The 16,105-nt window shown below is 35.7% G+C and overlaps 1 protein-coding gene across 8 annotated transcripts in view; it reads right to left on the reverse strand.

Moving 5' to 3' along the window:
- Positions 1-16,105, reverse strand: part of FGF14 (fibroblast growth factor 14) — a 631,433-nt gene that overhangs the window by 168,096 nt on the left and 447,232 nt on the right. The window lies entirely within an intron of this gene.

The following is a 16,105-nucleotide window of genomic DNA, read 5'->3' on the forward strand; positions in this document are numbered from 1 at the left end:
TACTAATAGCAAATGAAGTAAATATTAGAGCAAAAAGCAAGATGTTACGATAAAAGGGAATGTCCACCAGTGAGATATAATCATTTCCTATTAGCCTATAAAGAAGGCAAAAACTGACATATCTAAAGTAGATACAGAAAAATTCATATTCATAATGGGAGATTTTTAACATAGCTGTCTCAGTAACTGACAAAAGTGGAGACATACATGAAAATCAATTTTTAAAAGAAAATTTGAACTACACTGTTAACAAATTTAATATAGTTGGGTGTGCATAAATTGTTTCATCTGGCTACTGAAAAAAATGTATTTTCAATCTTCATATGTCATTTGTTCTCAGATTATGGTGGGTTTAGCCTACAGATCTAGTAATTTATTTTTATGAAAAAAGATAACCAGACAATTCCTAAATATTTGAAAATTAAGTGAGAGCTTCTAAATAATCATGAGTAAAAGAATAAGTCACAATGGGGATTAGAAAATATTTATCAAATGCAAATTAAAACATAACACAACACAACTCATGCAATGCAGCTAAAGGGAAATGCTTGGGGTGTCATGATTACAGATAAATTTACAGCACAAAATCAAATGTATGCTTAATGGTCTACAATTAATAAGCTTGCAATTTGTACACTCAAGAAGTTAAAACAAACCAGTAAATTTAATCTAAATAAAATAGAATGAAATAATAGTTAAGAACAGAATTAATAATGTGGTGTATCACATTGATTGATTTGTGAATATTGAACCAGTTCTGCGGCCCAGGAATGAACTCCACTTGAACATGGTGAATAATTCTTTTAATGTACTGTTGAATTCGATTTTCTAGCATCTTGTTGAGAATTCTTGCATGCAAATTCAGGGATATTGGCCTGTAATTCTCCTTTTTAGTGGCTTCTTGGATAGAGAAGATGTGAAATACTCAGTGATGAAAAAGAATGAAATCTTGCCATTTACAACAATGTGAATGGAACTAGAGGGTATTATGCTAAGTGAAATAAGTCAGAGAAAGACAGATTTCATATGATTTCACTCATGTGGAATTTTAGAAACTCAACAGATGAACATAGGGAAGGGAAGGAAAAATAAGATAAAAACAGAGAGGGAGGCAAACCATAAGAGACTCTTAAATACAGAGAACAAACTGAGGTTTTCTAGGCGGGGGGGGTGGACAGGGGGGTTAAAATGGGATGGCCATCAAGGATGGCATTTTCAGGATGAGCATTGGGTGTTTTATGGAAGTGATGAATCACTGGGTTCTACTCCTGAAGCCAAGACTATACTGTATGTTAACTAACTTGAATTTAAATTTAAAAAAGAGGAATAGAATTAATAAAACACAAAAACAGAAAATAGAAAAAAAACTGAGCCAAAAGCGGCTTCTTAAAGAAAGGTGAATAAAATTTAATACATGTTAACAAAACTGTTCGAGAAAAAAAGGGAAAAGGAAAAAATTATCAATATCAGGAAAAAGGGAGGATATCACTATAGATGTGATGAAAAATTCCCAGAGATAACAGTCATGAATCTCCAAACACTGTTAAGTTAAAGAAGCCGGACTCAAAAAGCACATGCTAAATGGTATCATATATGAAGTTCTGAAACGAACAAAACTAATATATTGTGTTAGTAGTCAAAACAGCAGCCACCTGTAAGGTTCATTGTTTGGAAAGCCCTGGGAGTGGGATTTCCGGGGCACTGTTCTGCTCCTGTTCCAGGTAGTCTCTATGTCAGTGTATTCTGCTTGTGAAAATTCATTAAGTTGTATGTGATGTGTGCACTTTTCAATGTGTGTGTTATAGTTCAATGAAGTACCTATTTTAAAATAGAGATTGTGTTGTGAACTTAATAAAACTAATATAAAGTTTATGAAATAGACACATGTCATCTTCAAGATATGGGTCACTGATAAACCTGCTGAGTGTTCGTGCCAGGAATGTTTTAACTCCTTCAGCTGTAGTCTTGCATGAGAAACACTCGATGATTTTCTGATCAACAGAAAAACAGTGTCTTAAAAAAGGAAAGCTAGGGACGGACAAAAAGAAGAATAGTAATGTTTCCCAAAAGCTGGGGAAGAACACTTAATCTGTTAGATTGTCTCCTGGATTTTATAGTCTTGCAAATTTTATGAACAATAAACATGAACAAAGTCCTTTTAAAAAAAATGGAGTGAAATTGTTTGTAATTAAATTGAAGCATGTATAGGAAAGAGGACGTGGGACCAGATAAACCAGAACTGCAATTCTTAGCATCTCCCTCCCACTTCCCAGGGTGACTTCCAACCCTGATTGGAAAGAATGTTCTCAAACTTGCAGCTTGTTCCCTACCTGGAAAGAGTGTTCTCTACACATTTTTCCTATTCATCATCAAGAAGACTTCAAGGAAGATGGTAGTTGTATCATAAAGGAACAGCCCTCATGCTAGATATCCAAAAATATAGGGTTGTAATCTTATTACATACCCTGATCATACAGACTGTAAGACCCAGGAAAAATTACTAATATCTGTAAGTTTCCATTCTTTTATTTATAAAATAGGCATAATGTTGCCTATGTTAAAGAGTTTTTGTGAAGCTCAATGTGGATGACGACGGTCAAGTTTGATGAGCTAAGAAATGTGTTGCCTTATATTTACTCGCAACAATAGGAATATCTCAGGTTTATCAGTTTAGCAACCCCTTTAGATTATTCAAGGTAACAGATACTTAAACAGAAGCAGATACATACAACCACGTTGCCAGGGGAATACCTACAAAGTCTCAGCATTAAGACTTCTGCTTGTTGGGCCCCTGCATGGCTCAGTTAAGTGTCCGGCTTTGGCTCAGGTCATGATCTCATGGTTCATGGGTTCAAGCTCCACATTGGGCTCTGTGCTGACAGCTCAGAGCCTGGAGCCTGCTTCAGATTCTGTGTCTCCCTCTCCCTCTGCCCCATCCCCTACTTGCGCTCTATCTCGCTCTGTCTCTTTCTCTCTCACTCACTCTCTCAAAAATAAAACATTAAAAAAAAAGAATAAACCCAACATACAAGTATCAAAAATTCCTTTTTGTGTTATATAGTTTCTTAACTGCAGTTTGAAATCCCATATCAGGATACGCAGTATATGGTTCATCCACATTTTCCCTCATGAAACAAGATGCTTGCCGCCAATATTGATACCACAGCCATGAAACCAGGATGTTTAATCAAATCACTTGTGTGTAATGCACTCTTTAAATGGAATCACCTTGGATACAGTACCAATAACCACAGAATAACCAACTCCCTGAAGCATAAAGGAATCCTCTTGGCTTATAATTATTTTCTTCACTAGGAAAATTACTATTTGCTGAGATTTTAACAAACGAATGTTTTTCCTGTTCCAAACTTTGTCATAGTTTTTGAGGCTCTGAAGTTTCATTAGCTCGTCACTAATTAGAAGCACCTCAGCCTGGCCTACTTTCCAAACCAGCACTTTTGATACAAATCCGATTGCTTTATTCCTATGTTTGATAAATTCAACTTCTTAAAATTGAGAACCTCATTTCTTTAGTGCTTTTCTTTCTCTTCCAAAGCGAACTTGCTGTTGCTGTCAATTCTAATTGGTTAATATCAACGGTTTTATTTTTCTTGTCCATCCAATGCTGCCACCTAGATTACTTCCTATTTTTTTTGTTTGATTTCCTTTCCTTTATTGCTCTCTTTAAATACATGCTGGTTGCTATTTAAGGGCATGAGATGCTGTTCTTTAAGAATATGTTCAATATTACTTAACAGAACTTAAAATGGAAGATTGAAATTCCTATGCACACCTTAACATTTGTTCGTGTCGCAGATTATGCTTGTGGAGATGATGATTGTGACAGGTATATATTTGTGTGTGTGTGTGTGTGTGTGTGTGTTCATTTTGTTATACCTTTCTTTCTAGACTTGTCACTGTTTCTATATTTCCTCATTGAAGCTTTAATTCCTTTCAAATGGGTTTTAGCTTGCTTGTTAGTACGACTGGGTCTTATGTGTTAAAGCTGTAAAAAAAAAAATTCTGTGCAGATGCCAACTCCAAAAAAGTTAATGAGGTTTGTTAAGATAAAACAAATCAAATTATCTGAAACAACTGAGTTCTAGATGTACTGGGAGGCATTAAACTGACATTTACTAGAGACCCGAGCAGTCTTCTTTTTTTTTATTTCCTGTCTTAGTATTCACACCAGTGCATCTAGGAGGATAGTAGCTTTTATCTGCCAAAGGACAGAGTGGAATAATTACAGGGTGGGGGATGGGAAGCTGAGCCACCAATTTTTAAAAATATATATATTTGGAATTAAACATACTTAGTTCTTTGTTTTTATGCTTCAGGTTGTATCTGTATCACACAGCATTTTTCACGCGAATTTTCTTATTTACACACATGTACAACATACTTTTTCACTTGCAAACACACACACACAGTGAGAGAGGATTCTTAAATGCAATTGTTCCAAACTTAACAACAGACAAGATTGTTGGATTGTAAATCTTAAGAGGCAGAATAAATATAGTATACAGAAATAATTAGCCAACTGTTTTCAGGCTGTAATTAGTCAACAGCCAAGAGGAAGCATGGAACCAAAGTAAATCAGAAGGCACAGGGCTGAGGAAGAACTGAGGAGATGGGATTCTGGGGCAGGGGAATAGGGCAACAGACACTGAGAATAGACCATTGAGAGGATTGGTTCTGTTCCATAGATGGCCTTTTAATGTAAGCACAAACCCGTGCAAAGGAACCTGTCTCTGCCTTGATTTTTTAAGGCTCAGCCCATGTGGGCTTCTAAACAAGTGAGAAAAAGAATTTAAAGCTAAATGATATCTCCCAAATCATCTTGTCTGAGCTGCTGGTTGCATAGAAGTCCCTGTACATTCACAGACTCCTCTGAGTTGCTCAGCCAGTAGAAGGCAGAGGGAGGCCTTCTGTCTGGTGCCAGAGTCCACCCTCGTCCCATTAAGACCAGGGCATCACAGAGCCACTGTGCGTAGGGAGGGCTGGGCTGTACAGGGATCGAGGGAAATAATAGTGGCTAGAGGCAGTGCAGGTGAGATTGGGGTATATTTCGTTGCATTCACTTTTTAAGAAAAAAATCAACGAGCCTACCTCAGAAGATAATGACAGGCATCGTGTAGGGGGAGAAAACGAGGAAGAACAAACAGGATGAAGCCAGACAAGAACGATAACATTTCAGTTCATGTTAACCAGCTGTGATGTCACAAAGTGCTGTGTTTCCTTTTTCAAAAAGTGAACAAATAGGAATATTTATGCTCTAAACTAAGAATGTAGGGAGATGGTGCTAAAGTAATCTCTTGCTACTGTCATGGGGCAAAAGAAAAACCCACACAGACATGAAAATTTTACCTTTAGGCTGATTTAGTGGCATAGACCTTGCAAAAAAGTGCTTAATATTGTACCATGAGTCTGTTTCACTTGACCACACAACAATAAAGCATCTGGAAAGTAAAATGAAAACAGTCATGGGAGCATTTGGATACCAGGGACATTTCTAATGATTAAAAATTGTGTTAGCTCAGCAGCAGTAGCAGAGAAAGAGGAAAACTTTGCTTATTAATTCCATATTCTCGAAACTTCAGCAGCTTTTATTACTTTCACAATTTTCCAAAATGCAAAGGCCTGGGGATGAAGAATATCAAAATTGACAAACATAAAATATTCCAAACCTTATAGGAAAACTTCAGCATTGCCACGCAGTCTGTGGTGGCTCATTCCAAAAAGAAAATCTAAGAGACTACAGACTACGGAATGAATGTGTCTGAGCTCTGCTGTTCTCTACAATGTGTTGACCTGGTGTCCCAAGCATCATATGGAAATGGAAAGTAGAGGCAGAGCCAAAGACACACTTCTGTGGGAGGTGGTTATCATGGGTGTGACAACACTGGCCCTGGCAGCTACTGGAGCACCCATGTTCCCCCATCTGGAACCTGTAAGAACGAACAGAGGAAAACCTTGTGGTTGACATTCTAGCCCATCCGGGGGATAAATCTAGGAAGACACTGGGATATAATGCTGAAAACTATTATCATCTAAGATCCGCTGGGTCAATTCTAAAAACATACACCCTATATCAGTTAGACCTGAACTGCATTCAAATACTACTTCTACCAAATACAAGTCTCTGGAAAAATTACTTCATTTCCTCTCATCCAAGAAAATGAAAATAATACCACCTATTCCTATCACTGGGAGAAGTAAGAGATGTGGGATATAATGCTTCTAATCCTAGCAGATGCAGTAAAGATGTTTGATTACTTTCCCTGCTTTTTCCTTTAATTGGTCAGGCATGAAGCCAAGACAAATACTTCTGTCTTATGTAGACTTGTCCAATTTCCTCATCCCTCCATTCAAGGCAGAACCCAGCCCCAGAGAGAAGGGAAATGGAAGATGCCATCTTCTCCGCACCAAGGCTGGCCTCAGCATGAAATTCTCTTCATGAAAACAGCTTCCATGTCATTTGCTGGCATAAGGATGAGGTAATTATTGAACAATGTAAGCCACAGAAATGATTAAGGTGCTCGTGGCATTTACTTATGCAGAGAGATTAATAGAGTTAAACAATTGTAAGTTGGCCAAATGGTAAGGAGGATAAAAAGCCATGAACAAATATTTAAAGGGCATAATGTAGCTAGGGCTAGGAAGAAATTATTTACATAAATTTAAAGAGATAAAATGAGGCATGTGAAGGAATAAAAAGACATCAAGCGATGAAATTCTGACTATTTTAAAGATGTTTTCAAAAAGGAGAAAATCATTGGATTCTGAAGAAAATGAACAATTGCCCATCAGACATTCAAGAGTTTCCTGAGAAAAGACACTGTATTCACGTTGTAGTTACTGAACTCGGTTGTACATCTTGCCTTGGATAATCTAACAAGAGGAAATAACAGAACTCTATGAATTTACTCCCTGATTCTAATTGCCAGCACTTTGCACTTCTCCTATCTCAAAAGCTGTTTGTCATTCCAACAGGGGATTTTTTAAATCAAAAATGCAAATGTAACAAAGTAACCTTAACTTTGTCACCAGATCACATAACTGTGTATCTACATACAATAGGTAGATACGTAAGAGAACCCATTAACATTACTTAAAACTGACTATATCAATGAAAGCATTTCATATACAGAAAATGAACTGTTAAATGGCCCTTCTTACATTTATAACTATTTCCTTCCGTATAATGCTTGAATATGAGTGATGTTTATCATTAAGCAAATTAACCAAATATTTTAATTTTCCAATCACTACTGGCTATGCTAGTAATTCAAGATTTTGTAAAACAGTGGTTACTTAATCACAAATCTATTATATTTGAACGCAAAGACAAAAAAGGAAAGACTAATTCTTAGACGATTCAAATTCTCTGTTTTATGAAGACAGGTCGCTCGGGCCCAATACAAATATATGTGATGAAAATAATGTTCTTCCCAAGTAAGGAAACATTAAGCATTGCCTTCTAATGAATGTACCTGAGTGCCAACTGAGTACTAATAGGGTTTGGCAGGGTGTCATGTTGTATGATCGCAATAGTTAACATGTTACCATAATTGTAAATACAGACCTATCATAACTGGGAAGAGATGATCAGCACGAATGGTTTTCATGGGGTAAATGATATGTTAAAAGTATTTTGATGCTGACTTTACCTAATTGTAGTAAAAACTACAAGTTTATTATGAAAAGTTGAATTTCAAGTGCTGTACAAATAGGATTAAGGGCTAAAAGATTAAACCCTTGGGTCTGACCACTTGTAGGTTGTTGGAGACCTTAAGAAGAACAGCTTATCGGTGGGAGCAAAAACCTGATTTAGAAAGGGTTCAAGAGAGAACAGGAGAAGAGAACTTGGAGATCTATTTTTCAAGAAGTTTTGCTGACAAAAGACAATTGGTTTAATAGCTAGAGAAGAATGAATAATCATGAGGAGATTACTTTTTAAGATGAGATATGTCACAGCATATTTATATTTTGATGAGAATTATATTGTAAGATATGAAGATTATATGATGCAGAAGAGAGAGGGGCACTATTGCACTGGTGTCCCTGAGAAGGAGAAAGGATCTATCCCTCAATTTGATGAGGTCTTAATTTTAAATAGGAGTATTAAGAGTTCATCCCCAAGTTCAGGAAGAAAAAGGAGTAAATGGTTAGATACGCAGATAGGCAGTAGTGAAGTGTGTGAAAATTTATTTTTCATTATTTCTATTTTCTCAGAGAACTATAGAAATATGCTCAGAGAACTAAGAGCACAGTTGAGAGGGGTATGGGGGAGGAAGTACAAGAGACAGGGAAGAGAGAAGGTATGAAAATCATCTGGTTAAGTAGAAAGTGATTTTTTGTTAAATGTCCCAAGGGCCCACTTGATGTAATTGACTACGAACTTAAAGTGGGAACAACCCACGTGTATGCATGTTTTCTCTTCAGCCGAAACCATCTGTGTATGTGCAGACACAAAGTAGGTTGACAGTTGGATTAACCAATTCGTTTCACCATGTAAGTAAGGTAAACGAGAAAATAAAAGCCATGTAAGTCAATAAAATATCCAAATAACATATGACTAGATTTGTAAGTTTGTTTCAGAGATAAATATTCACCCATGTGCAATTTTTATAAAGCGAATAATACAATTTACACACAAATTAGACTTGACTACCTTATGTTCTTCTGGCATCAGTATTAAGAACAAAATCTGAGAACTCATTAGAAAATACATATGAACCATTGTGTTAATTCAAAAGCAGCATACAACACACAGTATCTAGGTTTCTAACAGTCTGAAATTTTCATGATTAATTTGTGACTCTGTAACCTTAGTGGTTTGCTTTAGTTTATCATGTACAATGAGGCCAATAAGGAATGTAACCAATAAACATCTCATTAGAAATGAGAAATGTCTAAAATATATAATCTAGGAAAATTAATAAAAAAATAATGAAAGACTTAACATGAAATTCATTATATGCTAATGAAAGCACTCCAAATTAATCCTTTTCAGAGTTTCAGGTCAATGTTATAATTCACCAAGGAGACATCAACGAGTGTCTCATGCAAACACTTGTTGGGAAATGAAAGCTACATCCCTATGTGAAAAATATCATGGCAAAATTGCCAAAACCCACAAATGTCTCCACTTCCAGGCAAGCTTTCTTACACCCTCAATTTTAAAAAGTTAATAATACACTATCCCTTGAATCCACTCAACAGATATATATATTGAATGTCTACTACATGCCTTAAAGTTAGGTGTCTTTCATTAATTATGAGTTCACAACATTATGAAGAATGGGAAGGGTAAAGTAGGGGGAGAATAGAGGATTTAGGGACAGGCAGATTTGTTTTTGAAATCTGTTTGTGTTATTTGCTCGGTGTTAAGTCTTTTGGCAAAATGCAAATTCCTTGAGCCTCAGTTTCCTTTGTGCTGCAAAATGGTGAAGTATCTCACCTAATTGGGATAAGAAATAAAATATGTGACAATTGAGAACTGGGATTTGTTAGGAGCAGGGACTCTGGTGTCAGCCTGGCAACCTGGGTTTCAATCTCAGCTCCACTCTTTGAAGATATATGAACTTGGGCAATTTACTCAAACATTTGTTTGTTTCAGATTCCTTATTTATAAAATGGATGGGTAGATAGTATTAGTGTTTCATCCATTAATAGGTAATTTAGGGTATCAATGGATAGATAATGTAATGTACCTACCATATAGATTTGTTATAAGGATGAGATAGTACTCTGTGAGAGTGCCTGACACAGAGTGCCATACAGGCAGGTGATAAATGTATTAATAAATGTCCAGTCAATGATAACCATTGCTATGTGGGCAGTGATTTCAACAGTCACTCTATGTTACATGTATATCCTGAGAAATAATACAATTTTTCATTCATTTAATGAATTCTTGTGCAATGTTATTTATATGCCGGGCACTGGTAAGACACTGACTTTTAAGTGGCTATACCCCATCATACATATGATCCTGTCATACCATAAGGGTCCCCGTTAAACCTGATAGCCAGGAACCATGAGAGTGAAGGTTGAAACACATATTCCACACACACAAAAATATTTCACACAATACAGCTTTATGAAAAGAGTCTTTTGTCTGAATGACAAAGTAATAACTATCATAAAATGTTTTTATAAGGTGTCTAGATTCCTACTACCACTCCCTACTGCTATCCTTCCAGTAAACATTAAATAGTAACATAGCCACATAATCTGAGTTTCTTAAAATGAACATTGGAATCTTTATAGGTAAAATTTCTAAATTAGTTGTTTCTAGTCATGCTAACACATTGTGATTGACTTTAAATTGCATCAATCTTGCTAAAATTGTCTTTTATATGTTTGAGTTTACCATTATGCTTTTGTTTTTGTGTTTTTCCACTTGAATGCTAGTGACAACATTTAAAACATCATATACAAATTTTTGTTATTGAAATATCATAGTCTGTTTTGGCTAAAGTTTCTCACTATTGGGGGAGAAATTAATACAAAATATACCTAGAAAGAAACCTAGATTCACAAAACTAAATAGATTAATCAGACTGAAAAATGTCATCTACCTTTTCCCTTGAATTCCTGCCATTAGTTTGAAGCTAACAAATAAAATCTAAAAGACATCATTTTACACTGAAGAGAGGGGAGGAGAGGTTCATGTCTACCTGAAAACAATTTTCTTATGGTAACATTATATAGATTAAAATTATTATGAAAATAATAAAATTTGTGGGCTAAACGTAGAACTACACTAATAATTCTAGTAATTTGAAATGTAAAGTGAAACCGGTAATTAATAATGGTAACCTGGTGGGGAATTTAGGGGGACTGGTGCTCCTGAAATCTTTTATTACAAAATGTCAAAGGATTTCTTCACTACTAAACAGTATTATTTTCTCAATACACGTAAACTCAATCTATGACTCTAACTCAACCCAAAGCAAATCATCTTACCTAAACTTACTCACATCTTACCTAAGTTACTATGCTATCTTACACTTCACTCACTGCATCATTTCTTAATTTATTGCACCACTATGGTATTGACCATTTTCAGACACCTAGTGAAAATGTGCAAGGTTGAAATTACAACAATTAAGAAGAAATGCATAAGCAAGCAAGGTCAACTTTTTAAAAAATCTCAAACATTGTTTTGTTTATCAATTCAGCAATATTCCCAAAGATCTCTCATTTAGGAAATGTAGGGAAAACTCTACATTTGACAAAATATCCTTGTTAAAAAATTAGACGTCTCAATTTAGAAAAAAAAACTATGATTTTTGTCTTACCTTAATGCAGCTAACAAATAATAAAATTCTGATTGTCAACAAGTTAGCAACAGGTATTATCAAAAGACAAGTAGGAAGACTCCCATGTACATGACCTTAGAAAACTAAAAAAATACACTTCCCAAAGAAAAGAAGGATGATACGTAGGGGGGAAAATATTCTCTTGTTTTATTTTGACCTAAACAGCCGACGTAAGCATGTGGTCTGTACTTTCACGGGGTAATGGCTCTGAAGCAGTAGCACAAAGAACAATGGTCTTTTGATTGATTACTCTTTGCTATTGACTATTTCCTGAGAAGGTGGTCACACCTTCCCTTACATAACATTTGGTAAGAAGACCACTTTTATAACTGATGGGTTTCACTATCCCACTAGAGCAAAGCAGGTTTGTTGATGTAGGTGTACAAATATTTCTGCTTTTTACATTACAATAACTTGAAAACAAATTTTAAGTAGCTCCTTTTCACTCCTTGTTTCTTAAGACATCCTGTAATTTATTTTAGGTAAAATGTGTTTGTAAGAAACCCACACAACTACTGATTAAACCATACATGACACATGATACCATGGCTCCTATGACGGTAGCCAAAAAAAAGTAGATTTCAAGAAACAATTGTATTAGCCACACTAAAAAATTTGAAAGGGTATTGCCTTACAAGAATAAAGTTTTTTGTTTTGGTTTAAAAATTAAAAACAAAAATATAGAACTTTTAGGATAAAGTGTTCATTATATATCATTGCTTGTAGTTTCTATTTGAATTTTCACTTTCAATAAAAAAAAGTTAAGATTCTAAACAAAACTATTTACAAATTATTGGTTTCCTTGCGTCCTCTTCTTTCTTTAGCTAAATTAATAGATACCATAAATATCTATTTTCATAAATTAGTTAAGCCTTAAAGTGAGGTTGGTCATATTCTTGGATTTTTGAGAATAACTCACAAATATGTAATCACCCTAGTCCCTTAAAAAAGGAGATAAGTTGTGTGTGTGTGTGTATACGTGTATATACATATATACATGTATATATATATATATATAGAGAGAGAGAGAGAGAGAGAGAGAAGAGAGGGAGAGAGAAAGTGAAAAAGATATAAAAACTTGAAAATATATACTTTTAAAATGGTCTATTTAGAGCACTGTGGTTCAGTGACATTCTTTTATCTTTGGATCTGGTACCTTCCTTATTTCACTTCAATTCAAGGGCAATGCCAAGTACCTAGGACATGGCAGACACTCGATCAAGATTTGAGAGTCTATGAAAGTGCAGAAAACACAGACTTTGCTCTGAATGACAATCAATCACATCTTGGGATGTGGCACAATTAATTATTTTCAGGCATAAACAATGGCAGTGAGGTATAAAATGCCACGAGAGGAGTATTCTTACTTCACCACAATGAGGGAAGACTTCTTAGAGGTGATGGCATTTTCTCTAAGCTTTAAGAAATGGAGACAATTTCAACAGGTGAAAATAGAAGACAGAAGGTTCTATACACAGAGTAAAGCACAAACAAAAGAACAGGGATTTGAAAGCATGTGGCTAATTTTGGGAACTTTGAAAGGTGTTTGGAGTCTATGGAGGTAAGGAAGGTAGAGAGATAAATTTGGAAAGGTGGGGTACTCAGGGTTCCCACACAATCACCAAAGCCATCTTGTAAATTCCTGTCCTTTACAAGAGGACAAAATGGTACAACAGGTACTCAATTGGTACAAAAATGACCCTTCCATGGGGGGGGGGGGGCGGGGGGGGGGGGGGAGATGATCAGAGTGGGGGATAGAGCTAAAATAAAAACACATAAGTAAATATAAGCCATATCATTATATTAAATAAATTCCTAATTTAAAAAGCATGAAAAGGGAAAAAAGGCCCTACATTTAAGACATATATGTCTATTACTCTTCTCAAAACACAAAATGTAGAGCAATTTTTTATTCTGTTTGCCAACATGTCAAATGTATTTGAATTTACCTGTCGAAATGTAAACTTCAGCCAAAATGGCCTACAATACAAGATGACAGTGTACTTAGTGTCTATACCTCCTCTGCTTCTCTCGAAGCCCCAACTCAGTGGCTTCCATTGTTCTTCTCAGATGTCAGCTCTCAACCTGGAGTTCTCAGTGTGGCCCACCCTGCATACTTGATCTAATCAAGTTTCTCTCCACCTCCCTTGCCCCTGAAGCCTCCACCTCAGCCCTCTTTGTTCTTTATAGGACATTCAGTTTCCTAATTTCTTATTAATTTGTTCCTTTCCATATGCAATGACTTTCTACCCCATATTTGTAACCTTCCTGATGGAAGGGACTTAATTTGTTCTACTCACTGCTCTATACAGAACACCTAGAACAGAACCTGACATATTAAGAAGATTCAATAACTCTTTGTCAGATTAATGACATTTCAGTATGAAGATATATGAAATTGTTGTACCTAAAAGTGGTATCTTTAAATGAACAAATCAGATTTTTAAAATTTCCTGAGGGCAATTCTTACTCAAAGTGAGTTTGGAGGTAAAGGTAACTTTGCTTAAAAATATTTTCTTAGACTGTTAAAAACTGAGAACAAACTGAGGGTTGATGGGGGGTGGGAGGGAGGGCAGGGTGGGAGGGAGGGCAGGGTGGGTGATGGGTATTGAGGAGGGCACCTTTTGGGATGAGCACTGGGTGTTGTATGGAAACCAATTTGACAGTAAATTTCATATATTAAAAAATAAAAAAAAATAATAAAAAAAAAAAAATATTTTCTTAAAGATCATTTAATTAAATAATGAAACAAATATATATATATATATATATATATATATATACACACACACACACACACACACACACATACACATATATAGTTATGGTTATATGTAATATAAAATCATATAATTATATATCAATATATAATTTATATAATATAAAGTTTTAATATTGATTTTGCTTAAATTAGTAATAACAAATTAATGTTTGATGTTCCAGGGATATATCTATATTTTTCTTCACAAGAGAATATATTTCTTTATATATGAGAAATATAAAGAGAATAAAAGGAAAGGTCTTGATCACATTTCTTTTTAGCCTATCTTCTGTTCCATTTTCCCATGGAAAATAAGAGAGCAAAAGTGACCTCAAATATGTTTTTCTTACAGATCATTGATGCACGCATATCATTTTGAACTCATGAATACCAAGAGAGCAGTCAGGGTTGAAATGGTATAACAGACCACTAGGAAACTCAGATATCTTTCCATACCTGGAAAAAAGTATATCCCCATCTTATAATACAGAAGCGTAAAGCACACCCTCCTTCATTACTATGACAAAACATGTATTGTCCATATTTATAAAATTATCTGCTGGTTGTATATTTAAAGAAGACACAGTAAGTTTTAATCATTGTTTATATCAGAGTAATCTTATTTAGAAGAGAATAGGTTTATTTACTTCAAGTAGATGGCATATTTGGAGCTCTACCTGGTAAAAACTGTGTTCTAAAACATAATCTGATTTAAAAAGGGGGGCAAAGCAAACACTCTAAGTCATGATAATGTGACCCTTCATGGATCAACAATGTTTAGAACAACTGAGTTGCTCTTATAATACAAAGGTTTGCTGGATAAGGCTCTAGGCTAAAGTGGAAAATTAAAACCCATTTTTCTTAATAGCTTTTACAGTCATTTGAAAATATTGTCCCCAAATACTTCATTAAGTCATATTATATTTATGCAATTAGGTATTATATCTGTATAATTTTATCTCCCTTAGAACTGCCATTCTAATTTTCCTCCAATGTTTGCCTTTTAAGTTTGATTCTAAGAGCAAATAGTCTCCAATTTCCAATGTCATGATAAGCTCTTGTCCTTTAAAACCATATAGCTATGGCCTTAAAAAAAAAAGAAAGAAAGAAAAACAAACAAGCATTAAAACTTTTGGTCATAAATTTGCAAATGTGTAGAACACACACACTCACATGGATACACATGTAAAACATATGCTTCTGTCCCCTGTGTTTGAAACAACAGGGTATTTAAAACAAATACAGCTGGGCACCAAGAATATAACGTGCTGGGCAAACATATACTCCTATTAATGTAAATATATTCTTCGATGTTTCCTGCCAAGCCCCCTTAGTTATGAAAAGCAAGCAAGCCCCATTTCTCCCACAGAACACCCCACATAGTCTCAAAACAATCGCCCTTAGCAACTGGATGTGGAAGCAAGCAGAGATGAACAAAAGCCGCGGGGTTCCGGCTCCTAAGTTGCCTTCTCAGACCCTGACATTTTACAGCAGCAAAAGCAGGTCATGCTGGGCACTAGTTGTTTCTCGAAAAAAAAAAAAAAAAAAAAAAAAAAAAAAAAAAAAAGATGTATAGTAAGGCAACTATTCTAGTCATCTGTATGTAGTAACTGCTTGTTTTGCCTCATGTAATTCGTGAGTCCTTGAATTTAAACTGAAGCATGTTAGGGATGTCTGTACCTCGCCAACCCCCCTCCCCAATTCGGGCTCATTATTCCTCACGCTGCGCCCCTCTCCGCATCCCAAGATGTGACCTCAGGCTTCAGCGCGCTCAGTGCTGCCCGCTTAGCAGCGTTTGGGTAAATCTCAATTGAACCAGCCCTTAGTTCACACACACCCTCTACTCACTTCTCAGACACCAGCCCCTGCGGAGGGCGCGGTGGAGATCGCCACATTTCGCCAAGGTCTGGGACCCTAGGATGTTTCCAGGAGAGCTGGGAGGCCAAGTGAGGCCAGACACACAAATTCATGACCCCTCGGATCAGACTGGAAGCAGCCAGCGAGACCCCGAGGT

This window comes from Panthera leo, chromosome A1 (genome assembly GCF_018350215.1).
Source record: "Panthera leo isolate Ple1 chromosome A1, P.leo_Ple1_pat1.1, whole genome shotgun sequence".
NCBI classification, from domain to species: Eukaryota; Metazoa; Chordata; class Mammalia; order Carnivora; family Felidae; genus Panthera; species Panthera leo.